General features: G+C 40.0%; 1 protein-coding gene across 2 annotated transcripts in view; it reads left to right on the forward strand.

Annotated features, from left to right (window-relative positions):
- Positions 1-6050, forward strand: part of NEMP2 (nuclear envelope integral membrane protein 2) — a 174245-nt gene that overhangs the window by 142438 nt on the left and 25757 nt on the right. For both annotated transcript variants that reach the window (XR_013557221.2, XR_013557222.2), the window contains one exon: positions 3943-4050. The gene's annotated coding sequence lies outside the window, so the exon portion shown is untranslated. The remainder of the gene's footprint in view (positions 1-3942; positions 4051-6050) is intronic.

Genomic DNA, 6050 nt, shown 5'->3' on the forward strand with positions numbered 1-6050 from the left:
AATGCAGATCCTGTTGTCTTAGACCATGAGAAGAAGGGCCGTAGTCTAAGGATGGAAGGAGTCCGAGTCCCTGAGGACATTGGGGTAGAGCCACCATTCAGCTTACCCAACCGCTTTCATCTTAATTGAAGCCACCGTTATTTTGTCATTTTGCCACTCATAGTTAAGGTTAATGCTTACTGATATAAAGTATTCCTGCAGGCTTAGCTTGGCTGGACTTCTGCCGGTCAGAAGGGCCATCTTAAAGACTTTATACATAGGTGCAAAAGTCTGTTTTTATACTCCCATTATTATAACATAGCAGAAAGCCCTTTACAATATATATGTCTCTTGGCATTTTAAAATCTCATGCAGGGAACCAGGGCAGAAGATTGGTAACATACAAAGTGTATTAAAAGGCAATGATCTTTAGGACCCTCCTCAATGTGGGAGCCAGTCCTTAAGAACAGTTGGGCTGAGTTAGGAGTGACGGTAGGAGGAAGCAAGTGGCTGGTAGAGGGTAACAGGTGAGAGGCATCTGTGGAAAATGTTCTAAAAAGAAAATCTTGAAAAATAATTAGCTTAACTAATTTAGTTTTTTAAATGTAAGCAAAATATCTAGTTAGGAGGAAAAGACCGTGTTATGCCATGGCATCTAGGGATACACAAATTTGCTTATTATCTTAAATAAAAGAATGCAAGTAAATATCTAACACAGCACTTGGAATCTAGCGATCAATGTGTTAACTGCTAATATAGTATTGTTACTATATTAAAACAAAAGAATTAAGCTGCCCGGAGACTGCTCTTACTGCGGTGCAGTAGAGGAAGCCCTCTTGTTATCACTGTCCATCTAAGTGACCTGGCCCATTGGTCTCTGTTCATTAACCAACTGAATTGCTGACTGAATAAAGTGAGGTCTCTCCTTTAACTTACTGTTTAACTTTTAACTTATGTCTTGTTTCCTGGTAATTTTTAGGTTGACTGCATCATATAGGAATAATAAAAGTATTAGTAGCTTGTTTTATTGAGCATCAGTCTACTGTGTTAGAGATGTACATATGTTATTTCATTTCCTTCTCACAATATTCCTGAGAGATGGCGTAAATCATTTTACCAGACGAAGAAACTAGGATTCAAAGAGGTTACATGGCTTAGTATTTTAGCTTAAGATCACATCGTAAGTGATCCCAATGAACCCAGCCCTGTTTACTCTAAAACCCATGTCCTTTCCCTTGTACCAGTTTTTACTCTTCCTTTGGTAGCAAGATATATGTCACGTTTCATCTGTGGTTCACTTTGGCCTATTGAAACAAAGTGGTGGACAATAATTTCCCCACAGTCATGTTATTTTTTCTTCTATTAAAAAATGTTTAAGTTTATTTATTTTGAGAGAGAGAGCCTGGAAGAGAGAGAGGGAGAGAGGAAGAATCCTAAGCAGGCTCTGCACCATCAGCACAGAGCCCAATCTGGGGCTTGAACCCACACACTGTGAGATCATGACCTGAGCCAAAATCAAGAGCTGGATGCTTAATCAACTGAACCACCAAGGCACCCACCCCAGTCATGTTATTTTTAATAGAAATTAAATCAGTTAGTGAAGATACAGTAACATATGATTGCACGAAAGAAGGAATAAACCAGTAGTTACAACATAGGAAATGTGAGAACTAAAACAACAAAATGTAAATGGCTACCTTACTGATAGGACCTAGAAAATAAAACCAGTAAGTAAATACTTACTAATTGCTTTTAATAGTGAACTTAATGCCTTACTGAACTATTGCTTTGTTATAATATTCATTAAGTTGCAAGTTAAGGTATTTTGTTCTAAAATTTAAAACTATTGTCCTGGGGTGCCTGGGTAGGTCAGTTGGTTAAGGGTCCAACTCTTGCTTTCAGCTCAGGTAATGATCTCACAGTAGGATCGAGCGCTGCACCAGGCCCTGTGCTGGGTATGGAGCCTGCTTAAGATTCTCTCCTTCTCCCTTTTCCCCTTCTCTCTCTCTCTCTCTCTCTCTCTCTCTCTCTCTCGCAAAAATAAAAAATAAAACTATTGTCCCTTTGCAAAAAAAATTGTGTTATAGACATGTCTATAATGAATTATGAATATTTTACTTTTTTTCATAAAATCCAGTTATGTATTTCCATTTATAGCACATCTCAATTCAGAGTAGATGCATTTCAAGTGCTCAACAGCCACCTGAGGCTAGTGGATATCATTTGGGAAGTACAAGTCTGGATTACTGATAGATTGGATTATGATTCTCAGAATAATCTGGATAATGAAATTATAATCCCTAGAATTTATTTCTTTAAAAAAAATTTTTTTTTAACGTTTATTTATTTTTGAGACAGAGAGAGACAGAGCATGAACGGGGGAGGGTCAGAGAGAGAGGGAGACACAGAATCTGAAACAGGCTCCAGGCTCTGAGCTGTCAGCACAGAGCCTGTCGCGGGGCTCCAACTCACATACCGCGAGATCGTAACCTGAGCCGAAGTCGGACGCTTAACCGACTGAGCCACCCAGGCGCCCCTAGAATTTATTTCTAAAAAAACATTGTCTCACATATATCATTTTGATTAGGATATATTAATATGATAAATTGATAGAAATATCTATCCTGGGGGAAAAGTAATATCAAAGCTACCAATTTCCCACTGTAATGGCACTCCTTCCTGTATTCTCTTTAAAAAAAATTTTTTTTAATGTTTATTAATTTTGAGAGAGAGAGAGAGAGAGAGACAGAGAGAGAGCAAGCAGGAAAGGGGCAGAGAGAGGAAGACACAGAATCAGAAGTAGGCTCCAGGCTCTGAGCTCACAACACATAGCCCAACATGGGGCTCGAACCCACAGACCGCAAGATTGTGACCTGAGCCGTAGTTGGCTGCCCAACCGACTGAGCCACCCAGGCGCCCCTCTCCTTCCTGTATTCTAAGGATAAAAATGCATGAACTCTCTCTCTGACTTTTCATTATTTTGTCTACTTCTATACTCGAAAGCCTTGATATATCAATTTAACTGTACAATAAGTTTGCCCCTGCTGCAAGCTGTCCGAATACACCATGGGCATAGCTGGGCTTGTTTGAAAGTGTGAGGTTGGTTAGCCCTCCTCGCGTGGAACTCTGTGCTTTTAAAAATACTCGGCCTAACATAGAAGCATTTACATAGCATCGTATCTCAAGCTACTGATTTCCAAACCCACTTGAAAGGGCTTAGCTTTTACTGTAGAGAAAGGTGGCCAGTTTTCCTCAAATTCCAGCTACTGCAAACTCTCTTGTTCCTGCCTTACCATCAAAAGGATATTAGAGTGAAAAAAAAAAAAAAAAAAAGGACATTAGAGTGGAGGAAGTGACTTGGGTTCCCAGAGACTGCTCTTCCCATTATGCAGTGGAAGCTGTCTTTTTATCACCCTCTATCTGACTGGCAGATTAGTCTCTCTCTCCAGTCTCCTGTAAAACACATTGGCCAATGCACCAGACCCCTGACCTTCATGGCCAACATGCTACCTGGCACATTCCCTCTGCCCACTACCCCCAATTCCCATTCCTGTCAGTTGAGTTCTGGTTTGCCAAGAGTTGTTGACTACTTTCCAAATTGTATATTCTTTTTAAAGAATTTTTTTAATGTCTATTTGTTTTTTAGAGAGAGACAGAGTGCGAGTGGGAGAGGGGCAGAGAGAGAGGAAGACACAGAATCCAAAGCAGGCTCCAGGCTCTATGCTGTCAGCACAGAGCCCAACGTAGGGCTTGAACTCATGAACTGTGAGATCATGACTTGAGCCAAAGTCAGACACTAAACCGACTGAGCCACTCAGTTGCTCCCCAAATTATATATTCTGATTGTACTTTTAATAGATTGATTAAATATAAAGTAAAAATGATAGAGCATGATTTTGAAAAGAAATAATTAAAGGCATTGGAAAGGGTTGATAAAGGTGAGTCTTTTTTTTTTTTTTGAAGATTTTATTTTTAAGTAATCTCCACACCCAACGTGGGACTCGAACTCACAACCCCAAGATCAAGAATCACATCCTTCACTGATCAAGCCAGCCAAGTGCCCTAATAAAGGTGAGTCTAAAAAAAAATTAGAGTATGAAACTATTGTAAAAATAGAGGGAAAATTTTTAAATTCAGAATATGTCCTACTATCACTTTGCAAGTATTTTTAAGTTTTTCTTCTAAGGAAATCAACACTAGAGGTTACATATTCCCATGGATGTAGTTTATGCAAGAAAAAATACAGACGTAACCTACCGATGCATGCTTAAGGAAGGGCCTTGGCTTTCCTGCAGATTGACAAGGAGTGTGCATAATGGACATTAACAGAATAGATCTGATTTCCTGTCTTGTCTAGCTTTTCTTCTCCAATAAATTAGCAAACTGCTTGTTCAGATCACACTGAATAGGACTGTTTTCACTGCATTTTATTGACAATTTACATATCCTAAAAATGTTCATAGGGACAATAAATGCTATTCCTTTTTGTTTGTTTTGAGAGAGAGAGAGAGGTAAAGAGAGGGAGACAGAGGACCCCAAGTGGGCTCTGTGCTGATCGTGAACCATGAGATCATGACCTGAGCCATGACCTGACCTGAAGTCAGACACTTAACTGACTGAGCCACCCAAGTGCCCCAATAAATGCTTTTTCTTGAACCATATTCTGTTTCTCCATTCAGGGAGGACTATTTTCCAGGTTTTCTTTTCTGTTTTTTTTTTTTTTTTTTTAAGTTTATTTATTTTGAGAGAGACAGAGAAAGAGGATCCCAGGCAGGCTCTGCACTGTCAGCTCAGGGCTCAAACTCACGAACTGTGATCATGACCTGAGCCAAACTCAAGAGCTGGACGCTCAACCAACTGAGCCACCCAGGCACCACTCTGGGTTTTTATTGTTGCTTATTTTATTGTTTTTAATGTTTATTTTTGAGAGACAGAAACAGAGCACGAGCGGGGGAGGGGCAGAGAGAGAGGGAGACACAGAATCCGAAGCAGGCTCCAGGCTCTGAGCTGTCAGCACAGAGCCCAACGTGGGGCTTGAACTCCTGAGCCATGAGATCATGACCAAAGCCAAAATTGGATGCTTAACGGACTGAGCCACCCAGTCGCCCCTCTGGGTTTTTATTTTTAATGTGGTTTATGAAGAATGGATCATCTTGTATTTAAAATCAACCATTAAAACAACATTGCAAGTGGTAAGAATATATAGCTTGAGAGCCAACAGTCAATCACAAAGCATAAAGATGGCTTTAAACACTATAACTCAATTATCAGTAATGATTGAATCTGCTGTATGCAACACAATGCTATTAAAAAGAGTTGGACAGTTCTTTTCATTGTAACTGTAAAAAAAAAAAAAGAAAAAGAAAAAGAAAAAAAGATGCTGCAGAAATATCCTTTGGCCCCCAGAGGGCGCAAGGCGGAAAGAAGTCAGAGCTGAGAGCTGGATCCCTCCAGATGGGGGCCTCCGACCTTACCAATGCTGCTAAAGAGAATAGGAAAAGAGGTCCACATCCACCTCAGAGGACATTCAATATGGGATTCTAGTAGACATAAGGACTGTCCATATTTAACTCGACTCCTGGTTTTTGAAGTGTAAAAATTGCAAGAATTACAGAAACCTCCTTATCCCCTCTACCTTATAGATAGAAATGGAGTGTGTATGTGAGGATATTAGAGAGAGAAATAGAGAATATTTGAGAGTGCATGCACATGTGTGGGAGAGGGGGTGTGTGCACGTGTGAGAGAAGGCAGTGTGAGAGAGAGTAGGAGGGGGCACACAGTGTTCCAGGCTTTAATTCTCATAAGCAACATAAGAATACCATTGAAAGTATGTGAATTTGGCTAAATTATGCATAAAATTGACAGTTCTAAATGTTCTGCCAAAGGCTAGAGCTGCAGATTTTCCCTTCAAGACAGGAAGCAAAACCCAAGCACAGCCCTTTCCTGTGCTCTCCCTAGTATTTCAGTGACACTTTACTTATGCTTAGGTGCTTGGAAGAGTATTACTAATTGAGCAGGAATTTTTCCTCTTCAATATTTTATTGAAGTGTTTCAAGCAACACTAGTAGCAC

Source organism: Panthera onca, chromosome C1, assembly GCF_046562875.1.
Source record: "Panthera onca isolate mPanOnc1 chromosome C1, mPanOnc1 haplotype 2, whole genome shotgun sequence".
NCBI lineage: Eukaryota > Metazoa > Chordata > Mammalia > Carnivora > Felidae > Panthera > Panthera onca.